The 11,564-nt window shown below is 30.7% G+C and overlaps 1 protein-coding gene across 1 annotated transcript in view; it reads left to right on the forward strand.

Annotated features, from left to right (window-relative positions):
• Positions 1-11,564, forward strand: part of MS3_00003376 (uncharacterized protein) — an 87,199-nt gene that overhangs the window by 25,385 nt on the left and 50,250 nt on the right. The window contains exons 6-8 of the mRNA XM_051211145.1: positions 5,264-5,350; positions 6,565-6,738; positions 9,378-9,672. The gene's annotated coding sequence lies outside the window, so the exon portion shown is untranslated. The remainder of the gene's footprint in view (positions 1-5,263; positions 5,351-6,564; positions 6,739-9,377; positions 9,673-11,564) is intronic.

Here is an 11,564-nt window from a genome sequence, read left to right on the forward strand (position 1 = left end):
CATTCAGAATATTTTGATTACAGATGTATACTTCGAAACTTTATTATCATATCAACTAGTATTACTTATTCAATGAACATATGAAGTTTAAGCTCTGTAGATCATGTGACAGAATGGTTGAGATAAGAGTACTCAAGTTGTAATTTAAGTAAAACTCATTTTATTTCAATAACTTAGCAACTTGCTAGGTATCCAAAGGTCTGTTTTTAATTGATTATGCTGACTTTTCACTAGCAATCGCCGTTACACAATGTAGTCCACAGCCTTAATTATATTCCGTTTTCCGAACACCGTACTCGCATTAATAAATATATTAAAGGATCTCTGACGTAAAACTGCACAGTTCTGTTAAATTTATGCATAAAATTGATGGGGAAATATAAAAAAATCTTTGTTAATGGTATTTCAATTGTAGGGGATCATATTTTAAATCAACAACATGATTAAAACTTACTCAACGGTTTACTGCCAGATTCGAAATTTCGAATTTATAGAAATCTGAATTAGTATCTAGGTACTTTTCAGGATAAGTTGAAAAAAACTTGCACACAAATGTATGAATATTTGATTTTCATTATAGTGTTATTGATGTTTAAATAAGAAATTGGAAATTAACTTCGATTTACAATAATCAAGTTGAACAAACTAACTGGTAGTAACATTAAATATCACCTGACAAGATGTTCTCTATTTTATAATTCCTACTTAAAACCTAATTAAATCCTATTTTGAAGCGAATTCGTCATAAGGCTACATATTTGTAAGTAGTTATGAAATATATTAATAGTTAATTTCCTTAATTGTGATAGAAAAACGATTGTGGTGGGTGTTAAAACATTTACAAGAGGGAGAATACCAAACTAATGAACGAGCAATAGGCTATAATTCAAATGAAAATAAATGTGTTTTTTCTCATCATGTAAAACTGAAGTTATTAAGAATACTTCACAAAAACTTAACGGAAATCATGGTGAACAAAATCAGGAATATACAAATAATAATTTAACGAAGGGAAACGTGTTATATTAAAGGAGGATTTTCAATATTAAATCTTATGTTGACCATGAGAGAAGTTGGTGATTAACACTCCCTGCGTTTGATAGACAAACTTGAAGCAACCGTCAATTCAAAAGCGGCCTTTGTAAATGGATAGTTGATGTAAAAGAAAACAATAAAACTACCAAGTATAAACAGATTTTATGCAAATAATGAACCCATTAGACTCCTTTACAGGTTACCCTATCTGTATATTGAGAAAACAACATATAAATTAACCCAAATGGATATAGACTATCAATTTCCTCGAACCCCTAAAAGGACCTAAGTAGATTTCTAGGGGTCATAACAGTTTTCTTGATTAGGAATGTAGGGTTAGGGTTTTCATCACAAACTGACATCAGCCATAATGCTAAAATGCCTTAAAGGTCTTGTGATGTTCAAGCAAAAGTTCAAGTGGCTCTATGTTAATTATTTTGTAAACAAAAATGTCAATAGGTCAAAGTTTGTTTCGGGATTATAGGATCTGGGGTTAGGGTTTATAAAGTGTCAGTTTATCCGTTAAGTTAATCTTCAAAGAAAAAACTGGGTATTTGATAAGTTTCACACCACTAATTCTCACATACAGTGACATAAAATAAAATTTTGTTATCATTCTAAAGGTTTTCAGCACTATAGAAAGACATTACTACTACTCGTTATACGTGATATTTGATTCTGACTAACTCGTCCTTATACGATGCTTTTACTCTAATTCTCGCCACAGTTTCAAATTTCACTCGGAAGTATAATCTACTCACAGTGATACTTCATATGACAAAATAATTCCACTTAACTTACTACTATCCATTATATAGTGAATTAACTTTCTATTTCTAGGCTAGTATTTTCACTTCTACAAGCAAATATGTTTTCATTGACGTTTGTCTCCAATAACTTTACCAAAACAATCCCAAACAGGATTTTCTAACTAGAACATCGATATGACAATTAATTCAAATAAATTCTCTCTGCATAACCAATTTTGAAGTTGTCAAGTGGTAGAAAAATAACACTGTGGATGGAATATGTGAATAAGTGTAGTGTAGTTATACAAATTATAAGTTTGGACAAGTACATACTTGAGCGTGTGTAGAGTGGAGATACTTTAAGCAATAACAAACTCTTTTCCTCTTACATTTTTATCAAAGCAGTTTTATGTTGAGAGATTTCACTGAAGGTTATCTCCTACCCTTTTCAAACTTTCAAAACGGTTTCACTATCATGAAAGACGACTCTGTGTTATCATCCATAGTTTACTTGGTTTCTAATGGGCTTCATGGTTAGAGAAAAGCTCAATGTATTCAATTTCTTTTGACCTTTATTATTTTTTTCGGGAAGGGGCACGGACTATCTTAGCGCTTAATAAGTTATAATCCAAATATCTTATTCTGGGTTATTCGTCATTCATCTGGGTTAAAGTACTTTGTGGTGTGCTGAAGGCTATGTAATGAAGTGATATATTGTAATCTATGTTCTCAGAAACTTTTACCTTACCTGTTAACTTCTTTATACTGGATATTTGTTCATTCCAAAGATCTTAACTACATTCATTAATTCTTTGTTTCATCAGTGTGTATTGTTCTTGAGAGACTAGTGAAAATTGAGGCCTTTGTAGTAGAAACCCTAGGTCCTCACCTAGCACTGGATACTCATACTTGGATCCTAGTTTTCTTTTAACTTTACTAGATGGACTAGGGAAAAAAGGTTTACTTTGATTAAACTCCACCTTTACACTAAATTTGTTATTTGTAGGCCTGACGTTTAATTTCTGAAGCCTATCCAGTTTAATTTACGCTCTATTACTCCCGGAATATTAAGAATTTTTTACCCTAGTATTGTATTACTGTAGGTTCAATACGTTTCTCATGATTATTTTTTTTACTGATGCGTAATTCAACAGATCCTATTGATTTTTCTGTGCTTTGCAGTACTTAGTTCCACAGTAAGGTCCCAAAATATCACTAGTGTCACTTGCATTTACTGAGCTAATTCTAATAAATTAGATACATCGTCTAACTTTTCGTCATTCAGTGTACAAGTGTATATTGAATATATGCCGTTGATTCGCATCATATTATCTCTCTACTCATCTTGAATTTTAATTGGCACTAATCTTTTACTCTATTTTTTACGTTTCGTTACAGAAGTTTTAGAACTAGTAAAATGTACTTGAATGAACTGTATTGTAGTGTATTATTAAGATATACAACTATACTGACGTTCATAGTGAATTACAAAACCTTACTTCAATTAAAAGCCTCCTATTTATTATTTGTGTTTATTTATTATGTAAAATAGTTATCGGGGCTATCAAGGAATTCACGTAATATAAGACACATTTCAGTTTAACATACCTAATATATTTCATTACAGAACTCTGAGTAATATGCCTTTGCGATTGAAATAGGAAACGCTTTCTACAGTTATTGTTTATGTTGAGATAAGTTTTTTTATATTCACTTTTTTATCCTAGTTTCTCAGAAGTAAAGACCAGTGGAACATTTAGCTTCAAGTAAATGAGCACCGTTTGTCTGCTTTCCCCTTCACGAACATTTAATTTGAGTGCAGTAGTGTCCATTATTAGCATTCAATTATTTTAATACTTCAGTGAAATGCTTATTTCCATTTAATCTTAATACTGGCATATGTTCCGTGTTTATTAAGTGATATACATTTTCGCCTCGACTTACTGATCACTATTAAGTGTTGGAATAATTGTGTTTGGTCAATTTAAATGCATGTATGCATACAAGTCATTATTAATTTATTTATGTTTATGTGCATGTGAACAGGTGATAACAGTATGAAACTGTTACCTGAGAAACAGATCTAAATGTTTTCTATCCTACATTCATCTTTTATGCAGTTGAAAATAAATTTAACTTGAAACTGAAGGAAGTTTATGTATTTAAATCTTTGCTTTAGCATTATCGTATCCTTTCTACATTATCCTAAGTGTTCATGGATGGTAACTTAAGCCGTTTCAGGTTGTCTGTTGATTAGGTGTGTGTTATCTTGTACACAGTTTCATTACTTCTGATGAATTCTTTCTTCTCTTTTAAACTATATACGTAAACAATTCCACAATCTTCAACTAGTCATCAGTTCTCATTTTTTGCTAATATAAATTATTTCAGAGATTTAACTTGATTGCAATTAAGGGCTTCACATGTTTTAACATACGCTAAACAAAACATCAACGTCTGAAGGTCTCAGTACATTTGCATAGCTTAATAAAATAACATATATTCTCTGCTTATTTCAGAAACAATAAATTGTTAAAAGAATGTTCACATTACAAATTTATATATTTCAGGAATGGTGTGTCACCCTATTTTGAACTTGTGTTTGATTCTGTGTCAATGTTTTTGTCAGGATATACATCCAGTGTCTATCACTTCAAAAATTGTTTTTTTTCTCTCACTACAATGTGGATTCTTTATTGTTTATTAAGCAATGATTTTTGGCTGATGCGTTCATCCTCTGTTGTCCTGCGAGAAGCATTACATTCTCATAAAAGCTTATATAAGTAATGATATGATTTCTAGGAAAATGCTTGGCCAGTGAATATCGAAATCAATAATAACTTAATGTTTATAATTTTACTTTTCAAGTCATATTTAATGTTATACAAGCATTGGTGATGAGTTTTTGGTTGATAAGGTGTTTTCTTTGACCACTAACCAGTGAAATACTCAGTTGGTTGTTATTTTACACTATAAATTTAGTAATTGCCATTCTGTTGAGCTACACTGGCTTATAGTTTCTGGAATATTTTATTCATATGATCAACTAACGGTCTTTAACTCACCCCCCCCACAATTAAATATGACACTAACTCATCTGCATTTTTAGAAATTTGATTCCCACTTTTATTTTCTTATAACGGCTAACTTTTTGTAAAATAATACAAAGGATTATCAACCATTTACGCAATAATAATATGTCTCCCTTAAATTACTGTAGATTAGGGTATATGTGCAAATTTGTTTCTTTTTTTCCTCTTGAGTTGTTACACTAATCTTTGACGTATTAATTTTGAGATAAGCATAGACTCATTCGATATCTGTCTAGTTTATCTACTTATGGAGTTATTGTATAATAACCATTCACTCATCTAATTAATCTTTAATTTAATTAATTTGAGCTTGTATAAACTATTTTGTTACGTAAATTAATTTATTGTTTATTTTTTTCTGTCCACTTTATTCTGTTCATCTTTAAGGTATTTTTGCTTCGTAAATATGCAAGTAATGAATTATCAAAGAGCTGTTATATATGCAGTCTATGTTCTGAAAGAATTGTTTATAAAGTAAGTCATCATTATAAATCTCAATGTGGATTTTGAACAAGTTTATCTTGATCAAACGATCATTGAAATCTGCGTTTTACTGGGTAATAACTTCTTCATATTACTTTTATTATTCTTCGAAATGGCTACTTTCGTTCACTGATGCGATGAAAAGATATAATAATAATAATGAAACCAAAGGATTCATGCTTTTAAACGACGTTTGCGTTATTGGTTGACTAGATGTGAAACACAATGCCCATTAAGCATTCAACATTTGTGAACCCGTTACTAATTAATCTATTCTGTTTAAATTATAAGCACTTGCTGACTGATTACGATTAAGTTCTGCGGTATGCAAGGGTGACGGGTACCCTTTTATCGATTTAGTGAACGAAGATTACTTATAAGTGGCACACAACACAGTAAAAACTACTACTGGAAGTAATTTTTATATACCTTGTAGTTTCTGTTAGTTTTCTTTATGTAAGATGATATCAGGTTACGAATATTTTATAATCAATGTTCAACTTCAAAAATCTGTCATAAATGTAGGCTTCAATATGCCTTCTGGATGTTGTATATTCAGATAGTAACAATAACTTGTATGTTTTTGTCTTTTGTGGTAGGACTATTAATGAAATTCTGTCAGTGGTATATTGATAATAGGCTTCCCATTTTGAGACTTAAGTAATCTTTATAGTTTTGATTACCGACCAAATGGACGTGTAGGAAGCAGAGGAGGAGCCATTATATTTTGTTTTAATTAAATGAAAATCTCACGTTAAAGATATCAAGTATTAAAAATCTTTCTAACCAACTGGAACCATTCCTCTTAAGTAATTGGACACCTAAGTGCTTTTAGGAAACTTATGTACTAATATCTGTGGCTAAACTAGTAGGAGCAATCGTCTCCCATAGGAATATCAAATAGTATGTATTTTAGTCGTAAATAAGTGATGAACTCTGATCGATTATAAGGAGGAGAATTGAACTGTTACAATTTACTGCTTAACTTTCAACACGTGTTACTAAAATATAGACTTAACTGAATTCTTGGCAGATCAACTTCAAAGATGACGACCACTATATGACTGAAAAATTTGGTATCACTAATTACTATCTAATATAGTAGGTTGAAATCCATAGCTATCTAATTTAACAAATATTAATATGTGGAATTTGTCATTTTGATTCTAGTTAAATATCTTTTTGATTATTTCTTTATCAAAAAGGGTTTATTCACCACAAAACAACTGTGGAATTACTACGCAGATCTATCCAACCCTAATTTTCTGACTCACTTTGCAATAGTTCATAATCGCTTTTCTACAAACACTTTTCCATCATGGTGTCGTGCTCATCCACAACGTATGATGGCTCATAATGGAGAAATCAACACACTACGCGTAAGTTACGGTTATTTCTTGTGAAACAGAACGATTATTCTTTTAATAGTTATGGTTTCAATTCATTGTTCTAACGGATGTTTACACTGTTATTTAATATGACTATATTTTCTGTTATACTTACATCAGAATGGTTTTAATTAGAGACTACAGGGCAATTATCTAGTAGATATTTTATCTCCTTGTATTCCTAGCATAAGTTATGTTCAACTAGTGAATTTTCGTAGAATAGATTTCACTTTACAGGATGATCAGTTCGATAACATTCTGGGTTGATTAAATATGAAACATTCTCCCACAAAAGTTTAATCTAGTGATTATATGATGAAAAGAATTATGACAGATAGTATCAAGAACAAACTAAACAAAACAGTTCACATCTCTATCACCACACCAATTTTCAGATAATCTTTCCACTATCCCTTCTTGATTAAAAACACCTTCGAATATAAAAATGAGTTCTTACTTAAAAAGAGGAAATAGTTTGTTTGATCAGATGGTTCTAAACAAGCAAACCAAAAAAGATATGATAAATAAATTTTCTACTATTATCATAAATAATGATTTGAACTTAAAGGATTTATACTACACAACTGAATATACACTGCCTCACGTAACCAATTATAATGATTGATGAACTATAGCTATACTCACACAATTTTTTTCATTGTCACCCATACAGTCTTCAGGATAGTTAAGTTAGTGGTTATTAATTTGGCTATAAATTGTTCTCCAGTTATAAGTTAGCTGTTAGCTTGGTTCTTATCAATCGACTAAACTAATACAATTTCAATTACTTTGTATTGTCTTCAGCGTGAGGAAATCGATTTTGTTTGTTCATTTCCATCTCAAACCATAAATGAGTGTGAAACGTTATTTTTTTTCCATAGAAATCAATAATTCTTTATTCGTAATACTTTCAAGCCTTATCCTGTTGTCAAGGTTCAAAAATCTCTATCTGAAACGGTTTTTTCAATATCTTAAACTTTAGTTTTTTCTCTCTAGTTGTAATTTTATCTCTGTGCTGTATATATCAAGCTACTTTTGTTGAGGTATTGAGATTTACGAATTCAGTGCTGTATACTATGAGTCTAACTTCTGTATATCTCTTGTAAATTACTATTGTTAAGAAGTTGAAAACTTCAAACTAGAGAGTAATGATAACTAAGACTCATGAATAACCAATCATTTTACTTTCAATATACTTTCAAACAATGAAGTTCTAGTATTCTTACTGGTAAACTGTTGTTTGGGTATTACTAAATTCGAAAATGATGGTTGTTCACTAGTGAACAAAGAAAAACTGCATTAAATTGAACGAATATTGTTGAAAAGTTATGATCATTCAATTTCAATACTGTTACTTAACAATAATTAGGTTTGTGCCCGTAAAAAGACTTGAAACTATGCTGAAAAGCTTATCCAGAGGAATTTGATTGATTGTTTTAACTAATTTGTAAGGAAAATTATCCTCATTTAGGAGTTTGTGTAGGGTTTTGAAAACCACAATTTTTCACAACCTGTATATTACCGTAGGTACTTTCTAGCAAAGATTTATGTCCGATATTCACCCGAATGCTCTATAATGACTCTAATAATATCAATAATAATTATTATTGCACTGAAAGATAAGCAAGGTTGTAATTACTAGTCACAAAAGCTCAGTTTCGTAAGAATGGTTGCTTAAGAATAACGATATGTATATAAAGCTATAGAAACTATATACGAACACAAGCGTGAGAAAGATTTTGAAAAAAGATGAAAATACAAGTTAAACCTGCTCTGGTATTGCTTATATCAATAGTCAAGTTAGAAAAGCATTGCACGAACTCCTTTTGAATTCAAAGTTTGGGTTTATAAATGTGGATTCAAATATCTTCAGTGACGTGATAGTTAACTCGACCTCTTAATAGTGGTACTGATAAATAGCATGAACGTAACAACTGTGAACCGAAGGTGATTGTTTCATGACTGTTAATGAAGTAACCTTATCTCATCACTAGTCTATTTCGGTAACTTGAAGAATTTCTCATTTTCCAACAGTTCTGCAATTAGATGGGAAGCATTTTTATCTCGTAACAGGAGGAATTTATCGGGACCATTACTCAGTAACCGTCAGCATTAATTGATTCGCTAGATATTCCGAGATTATCCAAAATCTATTAGTGAAATGGCGCTTAAGGTCTAGATTTCATTAGACAAGCTTACAGGTTAGGTGTTGAGTTAAACCACCAATCTCATTACATTCAATAAAACAAAAATACACGAACTATTGAGGCAGGCTTCAGTGAAACTAAAATATTTGGCTGATTTGTTCGATGACTGTGTACTTAAAAAGTTTGATTACTCAAACTGATGAGAATAGCTCCGAACCAACAGGTAACTTGAATGTATAGACCATTGCTAGTTATTTGTTCAAAATAGTTGAATTTATTGTTTATACCGGTATTTTTTATGATCAAATTATAAGTGAAAATTAGTCACGGGTAGAAATATGAGCTCTTGGCTAAAATCAGACTTGTCACTGCCCTCTATAAACAGATAGCTGATTACCCATTTAAATGATACTAAAGTTTATATCCACACTAAATTACTTTTTTAGTCATCAAATAATTTCTTTTTATTTAATATAAACTCAGGGCAACGTAAATTACTGTCGAGCGCGTCAAAGTTTAATGTTCAGTCGTTTTTATACAAAGGCACAAATATCAAAATTATTTCCTATCATTGAACAAGGTATGTCTGATTCAGGATCATTTGACAACATGATGGAATTCTTGTGTCAAGCTGGTGACTACAGTCTTCCAGAAGCTGTAATGATGATGATTCCTGAAGCGTGGCATAATCTAGATCCAGAAAAAGGTGAAATATCTAGAGAGAAATGGAATTATTTCAAATGGGCTGCCAATAGTTTTGAACCTTGGGATGGACCAGGTAAATCAATATCTATTTTTATAAACCTGTAGATTTTTAAAACTTATTGATTAAATTGATCTATTCATTTTGATTATTGAGTATATCCTTGATTGGTTTTCGTATTTAATGTTAATGAATCCATAAAAAAATAAATAAATTAGAGTTTTGTTGCCAAGTCAAAGTAATGAATAGTTTTCTCATAAAAATCAATTCCTCGTTCATATTCATTTCAGCATTGTTGTTTTGATCCTGAGTGTACACTGTTTGTTCATTTCCATTTCAAACCATAAATGAGTGTGAAAGGTGTTTAATTATTTTTTTTCCGTAGAAATCAATAACTTTATTCGTAATACATTCAAGCCTTATCTTAAGCTCAATCTAATGAAGTGTTAAAATAATTAGCACGTTGTATAAAGTCTCGACAGAGATTAAGTATTCTACTCATTGGTACGTTAATGAGGTATTATCATTATAGAATTGCAGTAGTTTGATGTATATATTTATATTTTCTTCAATAAGTGTGAAAGAAAAAAATTTTCTTTTGCCTTTATGCTTGGAAATGTGTGACGACTATCTTTGGTCATTTTGCTTAATATTATGACACTACATTATTTTACCTTTGAATACAATTTTACAGCCGAAGACAACGATCTAGTCAAAAGAAAATTTTCTTCACCAAAAGTCTTAATTCTTTACAATGAATACGTTTACCTGTTTGTGATAATATGATGCTTATGATGGTGCGTTAGTTTTTTATATCATTAGCCTCTGATTTTGAATTTGGAAAGGATTTCAAGGACTGACTTCAATCAAAAGTTAGCAATAATAAGTTCTTTCTAAATTGTCTGACTTAAGCTTTAAACTAGTTTTAATTAATTCGAATGTTCATAGTATCCATTTAGTTGGCGACGGAATCTTCTATAGTTGTATTAGGATTCTATGTCGAATTGCTGCCCTCTCGTTTAGCAATTAATTTCCATTGACCTATTACCGGTCTATCTAACATCTGAACTTTTATTCCTAATAGATAGTAATATTTAAAACTAAATTATTATCAATAATTAAACAATTGCTTACTTAGCCGAATTGATAGTATATAGGTTAGAATCCACCATTTGAAGTTGCTCATTGTCTTGGTTATCTGAAGGCAAATTATCAGTAATTTTTGACCAGACATTTCTAAATATGTAGAACTTATAAGTTCTAAACTTTTGTCCGATAGTTTATTCTTTATAATTTCGTAATCTTTGACACAAATAATGACCAGCTTTGTCGATGAAGAAAAAATTAATGTATTAGTCAAACAAATCCGTTCTTAGATTAGTTTTATGAGGAAAAGTATGAACTAACATAATACAAATTTTAAATATTAATTACACTCCATGATTTCTTTCTTTCATTATCCTTGCTAAGGATACGTTGACAGTTTCATCAGTGAAAGATTTTCTGGGTAGGTAAAACAAATCGAATGTTCAAGGTTTAAGAGTAGATGAAAATGAATGCAAATAAAACTAGAATGATCAGTTTTAACAAACATTTCCTAGGGACACTAACATCTGGTTTTTAGCAATTATAAGAGACTACACCTATCAGCTTGACGCAGTTCTAAAACAAGTGATTCTACCAACTTGTGGCAAGTCTTTGTTACCTAAATATTTGTTTTTCTGCAACGTAGCTCAACCTTATCTAGCTCCATAAACCAAAGTAGACGCCATTTTAGGATATGTAACACGAAAGACAACTGTTTCAATCGGTCCAGTTTTCCAACTTCGTCAGCCAAATTACACTGTTCCTCTGCGACTTTGTTTTGAACTTCTGTAAAATTTCAAAGTGCTTTAAAAATATCTGTGACTGAATAACTTAAACTTACACATACATCTCTTTCCTAACAGTCATGTTTTGTAGTCATA

This window comes from Schistosoma haematobium, chromosome ZW (genome assembly GCF_000699445.3).
Source record: "Schistosoma haematobium chromosome ZW, whole genome shotgun sequence".
NCBI lineage: Eukaryota > Metazoa > Platyhelminthes > Trematoda > Strigeidida > Schistosomatidae > Schistosoma > Schistosoma haematobium.